Consider the following 10692-nt stretch of genomic DNA (forward strand, 5'->3'; position numbering starts at 1 on the left):
TGGTCTGCTTGCCAGCCAAGTCTGGCTCTGCATTGGTGTTTAGAACCTCACCATTTGGAAGTGCTCCAAGGGAAAAAAAAAAGCCAATAATCTTGGATTCCTTAATGGGTGGGGAGAATAGGCCTGTCTTCAGGGACTTGGTCTTGTCCTTGCACAGACAGCACAGTCTAAGGATGAATATCCACTCCTTGTCTTTAGTTTTCCTTCCATGGGGCCCCCACAACAGCCACTACTTGAAGACCTCTGTGGCATCCTACCTGGGTCCCCATAGCCCATCTTGGGCACTCATCCACCGTTTGGTATTTCACAGAACAAGCTTGGGCTCTTTTCATCCCTTTCATCCCTCACCTTCCAGAGATCTCTTGATCTGTATTGAAAAGCTGTAAATGGAACTGACTTTTGGCACTGTTAAAAACAAATCCACTTTAGCCTGCAGTTTTGCTTTCAAAATATTGGTTCATTAGGACATTGATGAAAGCCCCCTTGGACTCATTATATGTAGAGCTGTTTTAATTAACTTCAGTCATCAGGATTGATGGCAAGTCAACATGTGAAGACTTAGTGCCGTGAATTCATGGGCAGCACATTTGGCGGTCTTCCCAAACTCTGCTATAGATTTGAGAGCAACATTCATTCCTTGGGATGTTTTGTCACCTTTCATTGTAGGATTGAGAAGTGTAGCATTTAATGCAAATAATATGTGCTTTTAAAGTAAATATCAAGTAAGTGTGTAATTATCATAAAATAACAATCTAAAAGATAATGTGCCATACTTTAATATGTACATTGTTTCCATTGGGAATAAAATAATTTTCACATTAGATATTTTTAATTACAAGATAAATGCATAATTATCATGACAAGTAAAATGGTATAAGTTGAATAAAAAAATTAAGCTCTCTGCCTTGACATTCCTGAGATAATCAAGGATGTATATTATGCCATTTTCCTTTCTCATTGCCTTAAACCAAGACAAAGAATTGTTTGTAAAAATGAGTTGTTACTATATACAATATTTGACTTGTACTTTTTCATTTATCCATACAGAATAGTTCTGAGAGTGGTCTGGATATATATTGTTTAATTTTTTTGTTTCTCTTTTAAAATGCTGCTCGGCTAAGTGCTATTAGACTGGCTACTTTCCAGGGTATTGTTCTTAGTGGTCTGGGCTTGTAGCTTCATGTGAAACAATGAGACAATGTGGAGAAATGGAAAAAATACAGGACCCCTGGGGCCAGCTGACCTGAGTTTGCAGACTGTTCAGCTATCAGCTATTTGATTGCAAATTTTCAAAAAAATCTGTTTTCTTTTTCTTTAAATGATGACAATATCAATTATATCCAACTGACCTGGGTCATAACACTGCAATGAGGATTAGGAAATTAGATGACAATGTAGAAATACTTTATAAACTATTCTACAAACATGCATCACCACTATATGAAATATGGTTCAAAGACAGTATCAACTAAAGGATAATTCACCTCATGATGACAAGAATATCTAGNGCATGCATACTGTGTGATGTTTGCATGCAATGGAATCATCTAAAGATGTGTTTTCCAATGTATACCCCTGTAACCAATGAATATGACGAATATGTGAGTACTGTTTTACAGATGAGCACATATGCACAAGCATATGCACAAACTCTGTCTGTCTGTCTGTCTGTCTGTCTATCATCTAGCATATCTATCTATTGTCTATCTATCCATTTATCTATCTATCCATCATCTATCTATCTATCTATCTATCTATCTATCTATCTATCTATCATCTACCGTATCTATCTATTATCTATGATCTATATTTACCTATCGATCTATCATATCTATCATCTATTAATTTACCTATTGATCTGTCAGTCTATCATATCTATCAATAATCTATCTACCTATTTATCTACCTATTATCTATCTAACTATAATAAACTTTACTTATATCAGCACCTTTTCTTGTGACTCTGATCAGATATCTGACAAGAAGCAACTTAGAGGGGGAGGGATTATTTTGGATCAAGGTACAGTCAGTCATGACAGGGTGACACAGTGGTGGGAGTCACTTGTCTTTGTGGTGGGAGACACTTGTCTTTGTGGTGGCAGGTGTTTTGTGAGGCTTACTTCATCTACAGATTAGGAAGCAGTGAGTAGACAGTCAATAGGGTGTGGCTACAAGCCACAAGGCCTTCTCACACTTCTATAGAAGCCCACCTTCTAAGAGTTCCATAACTCCCAACATAAGTCTACCTACCACTGGGCAACAGCTGTTCAAGTGTGAGCTTGTGGGGGACATTTTAAATCCACATTTTATTTCGCCTCTGGCCTACATATTTTGTTCATAGCCATCCACCTCTGTTGCCCACAAAAAAAAATGTGGCCTCATTTTTCCCCCTGGGGCCTCCACACAGTGCCCCGCATCTTCCCTCAGCAGTTACCACACATTTCTGCCATCTTCAATACCTTGTAGCCTCCATTGTATTGGCTTCGTAGTCATAGCTTCTTTAACAGCCCACTGGGGAGCTCTCCACAGGAAATCCAGCCCTATTAGAGGTTCAGGATCCTCAGCACCTGTCTGGAACCCTGCTGTGAGTTTCTCTTATGCCTGTATCTCACAGTTGCACAAAACCAGCCCTGCACGGGCACTGCCAAACTGTGCTGCCACCATGGTTGTTAGCACAGCAACAGAAATGGGACTTAAACGGTATCTGACACAGGGGGCGCTCCTGAGGAACTTTTAGACTTTCTTAGGCTATAGCCCATCTCTTCAGGAGATGTCATTCAATTTCACAAAAGCTTGGAACACTAGCTATCAGCCTAGGAAGAGGCGGCTGAGCCATCAGTCTCTTATACTTGGGCGTTTGAATTTTAAGATTGCCATTAAAGTCAGCCTGCCTCTCTCCGGTGCTGAAAGAATTTTAAAAGTGCCCCTTTAGCTTACACTTCCAATAAAATAAAATAATAATAAAATAAAATAAAATACTGCATGTATAGTGTGGCCCAGAACTGAGGAAGTACTGCTATTATAGTTTTAAAATATACATTCCCAGCTTTTTTTTTTTTTTTTAACAAGTATTATCTCTTCATTCCACAGCTAGTAATTTCAGGTAATAAGCTCAATGGCTACCTTCGTGTATTCAGCTCCTATACCTTCCTTTCGGTTGTGTGAATTATTTTATGCCACAGTTATAACTCAGTTCTGAAAGTCCACGAGATCCTTCTCACAAGTCACAAATGTTCCTTTCATTTTCCCTGCACTTATTCTTTCCTCCTTTTACATTATTGCCTAGTCTTCTTTTTGGTTCGTAGTTTTTAATTGATGTTTCACAATGCCCGGTGTGCCAAGAACAATAAACCACTCCCCACCTGCTCAGAATTCTCCCACAGAATACAAACAGCAATATTCTTAACTTTCACAACAACCTTATGGGATACAATTTAAGTCTTAATAAACTAACAGAATTTTGTGTATTTACTTTTTGCCAATAACATTACATTAAAATTTAAAATAAAACTAATTTTAATTTGAAAAGAATTTGTAAGTTAATATACCAAGTAACAGATTTTATTATACTATTTTCATGCAGAAATGTCATTATATGTTGCCTTAGTTTGCTTCCCTTCCCTTGTACACCTCAGGCCACTGATCCCAAAGCTATTAAAGACCCCCCTCTTTGTGTTCCATGTCCCATATACCCATTTCCCACAGAGATGGTTAATCTTGATTGTCAGGTAAACGGAGTGTAGACTCCAACCCCTGGGATTCTCTGTGAATGAGATGGAAATGCCTGTGTTAGCATTCCTCTCTCTCTGCTTCCTGAGGCCATGTACAATGTGACAAGATTCCTCACTCCTGCTGCTGGGGCCAGATTCGCTTCTAAGGCCACACCATCCCCCTGTGTGATGGATTGTACCCTCCTCTGTGAAACCTTTCCTTCTTTAAGCTGTTTTATTGTCAGGTATATTTTGTCATAAGAACAACAAAAGTGATTAATACATAGTGACTGATAAGTACTCTTTTAGCCACCTTCATTTAGGATTTCTTCCTCCTGTCCCAATCCCATCTCTAGTTTCATAACCTACACACACATAACAAAGTTGCACACACAGATATGCACGCGCGCACACACACACACACACACAATTTTAATCAAGGATCCACTTTGAGAGGAAATGTATGGCGTGTAACTTTCTGAAGCTGGCTTATTCTGCTTACCATAATGGTTTGCATTGGTGTCATGGCTTCATTTTCCTTTATGGCCAGATAAAATTCCACTATATTTACATTCCAGTTTCTTTATTCATCTCTTGATAGACTTTTAGGCTAATTCCATTTCCTGGCTGTTGAGATTAGTGCAGCAAAAGATTTGGATGTTGTCCCTGAGGTGTAGATTTAGAGACGTTTGGCCGTACACCCAAGAGTGCTATTGCTGAGTCATAAGGTGGTTCTATTTTTAGTTTTTCTGAGAAGCTTCCGTACTGATTTCCTAGTGTCTTTGTATGTTTACATTCTTTACTTGCAGTGTGTCAGCTTCATCTTCTCACGCATCTTCTCTAGGATTTATTCCCACTTGTTTTCTTGATAATAGCCATTCTCACTGCAGAGAGAAAATCTCAAAGCAATTTGCATTTGCATCTCCCCAATGACTAGCAGTATTGAACACTTCCTTGAGGATTTCCAGTAGTTTGTATTTCTTCCTTTTGAGGAATATCTATTCAGTTCATTAGCTAATTTATTGTTTGTGGAAATTTTTGGTGTCAAATCTTTCCAATCTTTATGCATCTTAGATATTAATAACCTCTTGATGTGTAACTGACAAATAAGGCCTACCCCTGTTCTACAGGTTGTTTCTACACACTGGTTGTGCAGAAGCCTTTAGTTTCATGTAATACTGTTCATTAGTTCATGGAATTACTTCCTGTGTTATGGGATCTTAGGTTAGTTTGACAAAAGGCTCATTAGTCTCACTTAGGTTTTCAAAGAACCAACTTTGATTCTATATGATTTTCTGTTCATTTTATAAATTTCTACCCTAGCACTTATTTCTTTCATATGTGTTGTAATTTGGATTGTTCTTGTTTTTTAAGGTCTGGAGATGCATCATTCATTTCTAATGTGAGTACCCATCTGCCTAGAACTGCTTGAGATTCATTCCCAAGCTTTGTATAAGTTGTTTTTTCAGCTTCATTAAATTGTAGGAATTAAAAAAAATTATCCCTAATTTATTTTTTGAAAGAACCATCATTTAAAAGTGTAGTCTTCACTCTTTGTGAGTTTGTGTCATTTCTGAAGTTTTTCTTGCTACTTATAGTTTTATTCTCCTCTGACCCAAACATTATTTTGATTATTTTCCATTTGTTATTATTTAATTTGTGGCTTAGAATGTGGTCTATGTTAAAGTTCTGTGGTCTTCTGAGAATAATTTGTATTCTGTGTGTGTCTGTGCATATCGCATTACTGAATTTGCTTATTATTTCTAGTTTTCTGGTAATTTTTTTGGGATCTCTAATGCATAGTACCATGTTACCTGCAAATGGAGACAGTTTGACCTTGTCTTTTCCTATTTGTATCCCTTTAATTTTCTTCTCTTCCCTTATTGCTTATTCTAGTATCTCAAGCACAGCATTGAAAATGAGTAGAAAAGCTAGACATCTCTATCTCATTCCCGACATTAATGGGATTGATTCTAGCTTCTCTCCATTTTGGATGATGGTGGTTGTGGGGTTTCATATATAGCCTTTATTATATTGAGAATAGAATTTTATTATATTCCCTCTAGTTCTACATTCTCTAGGATCATTATTATGTAGCTATGATATATTTGCCAATGACTTTTTCTGCATTTATTGAGATGATCATGTAATTTTTGTCTTCAAATACATTTATGTGGTTTATTACATTTATTGACTTCGATATATTGAGCCACCCCTGGCTTTCAGAGTTAAAGCCAACTTATTTGGTCATGATAATTTATTTAAGTGTGAATGTATTCTTTTCTACAAGTATTTTATTGAGCATTTTTGAGTATATGTTCCTCAGTGATAATGGATTGTGGTTTTCATTTCTTGCTGTCTCATTATATGCTGACTAGGATATTAGAGTGATACTGGGTTCATCGGAGTTTTAGAGTGTTCTTTGTAATTAAATTTTTTTGTGGGGGAGTTTAAAGAGTTAGCTATAGACCGTCTTAGCTGGAAAGCTTTCTATTATTATTTCAATATCCTCATTTGTTATGGCTGTGTTTAGGCTGTTGATGTCTTCTTTAACTTTGCTGGGTTAGCTGCATCTAGAAATTCATCAATTTCTTTTAGACTTCAAGTTCAATAGATCGCAGTTTTTAAAATATTTCCTTATAATAGTCTAAATTTCTTTGGTGCCTCTTATGTTTCCATTTTTTTTTAATTTTGTTAATTTCTATTTTCTCATTCTTTCTCTTGGTTAGTTGGGTCAAAAACAAGTTCTTAGATTCATTGATTTTTTGTAAGATTTTCTTTATTTATATTTCATTGATTGGTGCTCTGATTTTTTTTTTATTATTTCTTGCCATCAAATGGGTTCAGGTTGGATTTGTTCTCATTTTTCCAAATATTTTACTTGCATCATTAAGTTATTTATTTGTGATCCTTCTGATATTTTAATGTAGACATTTAGATCTATAAACTTCTCTTGCAGGACTTCTTTCGATTTGCAGTTGTGCCTCTATGATATCATTGTATTTCCATTTTCATATAGTTTCATGAAAAATTTTATTTATTGATTTCTTCTTTCAACCATTCATCATTCAGTAACAAGTTGCTCAATATCCTTGAGTTTATGTATTTAGAAATTTGTTTGTTGTCAACTTAGATTTTATTGCATTGTGGTCATATATCATATTATAAAGGGTTATTTCAATATTTTCCTTTTGTAGAGATTTGTATTTTTGTCCCAGGATATAGTCTATTATTAGAAAGGGTTCTGTGTGCTTCTGAGTAGACTCCTTTGGTATTTGAGTATTATATTCTACAGGCAAACTGTTTAATCCATTTGGTCAATTATGCCCATTAATTCTGATGTTTCTCTGTTTATTTTTGTTCTAATATCTTATATGTTGGAGAAGTCAAGGAATTGAAGTCATCTACTGTTAATGGATTAATATTAATGTGCATTGTTAAATCCAATACTACATTTTAATGAACTTAGCTGTACAAGATTTTTGGTGCATTTCTATAGAAATATAGAGTAATATTGACTTCTTAGTTATTAGCACAGATTAGTTTTAGTTTGCAGTCTATTCTGTCAGATATTAGGATAGCAACACTGCTTATTATATATTTGAGTACTTTTTCCCATACTTTTACTTGAAGGGCAGGTATATCTCTTTAAAATTAAAATGAGTTTCGTGTAGACAGCATATAGAGAGCTTGTGTTTCTCAATTTATTCAGTCCATTTATGTCTTCTTATTGTGTAATTGAGGCCATTAATAGCTAAAGTTATTATTGAAATGTATGTATGCTAACTGTGGTCATTGTGTTGTTGATTTTTGTGGTTGTGTTTGTGTTCTCAGTGGTATTTTGTATTTTAATAATTATAGCTTTGTATTTCATTTCACAGCCTTTTAGCTTTGCTCATTCCTCTCTTTAGCCAGAAACAATGCTTTCTGTATTTTTATTTAGATTTGATTTGTTGTAGATATATAAAAATTTAGGCTGTTCATATTATGGAAAGTTTAATGTACTTTCTTTGTTTTGTTTACTTAGTATGTTTAGATAACATGTCATGAGAATTTTCTTTTCTAGTCTTGTCTATCTGGTGTTCTGCATACTTCTTATATCTGTACTTGCATGTCTCAGTTTGGGGAAGTTTTCTTCTATGATGATCTGGTCTATGTTATTGCCTTGAGATTCTTCTCCTTTATCTATGCCTATAATTCAAAATTTTTTTATGATGTCCTATCTTTGTTGTATGTTCCTTCCCCATGGGCTTTTTAAAATTTTTCATATTCTTTGCTTATTTGGTCTAGATCCTCCATACTATCTTCAAGTTCTGATAGTCTGTCTTCTGCTTGATTCATTCTACCATGAGCTTGTCAGTTGAGTTATTGGGTTTTTCAAATCCATGTTCACTGAGGTTGAGTCCTCTTCAATGTTTTTATCTCTTTATTGAATCCTGTTCTCAAGTCCTAGATTTTTTTTATTGATTTTTATTGAGCTCTACATTTTCTCTGCTCCTCTCCCTGCCTCTCCCCTTCCCCCTTGAGACCTCCCCCAAGGTCCCCATGCTTCCAATTTACTCAGGAGATCTTGAAATTTTTTACTCTCCATGTAGATTAGATCTATGTCTCTCTCTTAGTACCCTTATTGTTGTCTAAGTTCTCTGGGATTGTGATTTGTAGGCTGATTTTCTTTGCTTTATGTTTAAAAACCACCTATGAGTGAGTACATGTGATAATTGTCATTCTATGTCTGGGTTACCTCACTCAAAATAATGTTTTCTACCTCCATCCAATTTCCTGCAAAATTCTAGATGTTGTTATTTTTTCTGCAGTTCTCCATTGTGTAAATGTACCACATTTTCCTTATGATGACAACTTATACTGGAGAGGTTGTGGGGAAAAGGGAACACTTCTGCATTGCTCGTGGGAATGCAAGCTGGTACAAACCCTTTGTATGTCAGTGTGGAGATTTCTCAGAAAATTAGGAAACAACCTTCCTCAAGACCTAGTAATACCACTTTTGGGTATATACCCAAAGGATGCTCAGTTGTGCCACAAGGACATGTGCTCAACTGTGTTCATAGCAGCTTTGTTTGTCATAGCCAGAACCTGGAAACAAGCTAAATGCCCCTTGACTGACGAATGGATAAGGAAAATGTGGTACATTTACACAGTGGAGTACTACACAGCAGAAAAAAATAATGACATCTTGGATTTTCTTCATCATTTCTATTAGTATTTTGTTTGTGTCTCCTTAGTTATCACTCAGGTGTCTAGCTTCTTTAATTTTCTTTCTCAGTAGTTTCATTGATTTGCTTCTTTCAAGTGTTCTTTTAAATTCTTTGATGATGTTTGTGATTATTCTTTTAAATTATGTGTCCTGGAGTTCATCTAGGTTATTCTAATTGGCAAGCATTTCTATGGGAGTGGTAGGCCTTGGAAAGGGGACACTGACTTGCTTTTTCGTGTTGCTTGCAGTTTTGTGATTGGTGCTGGGCATATGCAATTTTTTGTTAGTTCTAAGACTGTTATAGACAGAGCAGGCTAGGACAAAAGAGAGGATGGATAGATGTCGAGATGTTGGAAATGGTTTGAGTGGGATGAAGTCAAATAGACAGGGGAGCCCAGACTAGGCCAGGACACTGAAGAAGGAGCAGGGATAGATCTGGAGACAGGAAAGGTACATGAATCTGGAGGAGGGTCAGGGATCTGGGTAGAGATGTAGGTTGAGGTGCAGAAGGTACCTGTGGTGGTTGCAGGCATCAGGGGGCATTGCGTCGGGTACAAGAAGGGGGTGGACGTAATATACAGGGGCACTAGATGTGGAATCCTTACTGGTTAAGTAGAAGACCTGATGGGGAGGGTTAGGGATATTCACTGGGCTCAGACCTAGGGAAAGATGTGAGAGAAATCTTTGGGTGAAGAGATTGGACTCTGCCCAGAAGAGAGCCATGGGTAGTGGCAGGTAGGTCTAGAAGAAACCTCGAGGTTTGTTGTGGCAAAACTGTGCTGAGACGAGGCTGGGACCCTAGGCGTGGGCCATTGGCTAGATCTGGCAGCTTAAGGGGAAGGTCTGGATGGGGAAGACCAGGGAGACTTGCAGGCCTATGCCCTGGAGAGCAATACAGAAATCTGACTGGGTGGAGAGGTTGAACGGAGCACAGAACAGATCTGAAAGTATTTTCTCCTTTACCCTATTTCTCCTCCTGTACTCCGCACCTCGGTTTGTGTCTCTGCCAACTTCTACTACTCTTGGCTACATTTCTTCCTCTGTTCGCCTCCCATTTTCAGTTCCCCATAATCATTTTTTTTCCTCCTGCTTCATGGGATCTTTTGTTCTTTCTCCCTGTTGCAGTTTAAATTTCATCTTTATGAGATCTAAAATTTGAATCTCTATTCCTGATCTGTCTCCTACTCTCCAGTTTCAGTATCTAGTTATAAACTGACAACTTCACCTGCACGCTATGATTCATCTTGAATCCACTTAAATATCTCAAACCCAGCTGATCATCTTATCCCAAACCTGACAAGTTCAAGTTTGTTCTTGCCCACTGGAACAAATCCAGAAGTTAAAATTCACTTGACATTTGTTGAATTGGTGAGTGAACATTATTTTAAATAAAACCCTCATGGTTTCTGTCTTTCTGCTGCAATAATGGCATCCCAATTGTTACCCTGCAATTATTTTTAGCCACTTATTTTTCCTCACTATTCAAAGTTATTATCCTGGGAGAAGACAGTAAGAGATTTGCTATTATTTTGCTTTTGTTTGATTGACTTCCTAGGTTTGACTATCTCTATCATATTTGATTTCTCATGCACCTTATTTATTGAATGAGTTTCAGTTCACTTCAGGGTTTTCCAATATTTTGACACTGCAAATTGTGGTCTAAAAATATTTGCTATATAGCTTCTATGTAGACCCCCATGCAGCACAAAGAATAGCTTCATCTATAGCTATCCTGGGATATATATATATATATATATATATATATATATA

Source organism: Alexandromys fortis, unplaced genomic scaffold, assembly GCF_014885135.2.
Source record: "Alexandromys fortis isolate MF-2015 unplaced genomic scaffold, M_Fortis_MF-2015_v1.1 scaffold_60, whole genome shotgun sequence".
NCBI lineage: Eukaryota > Metazoa > Chordata > Mammalia > Rodentia > Cricetidae > Alexandromys > Alexandromys fortis.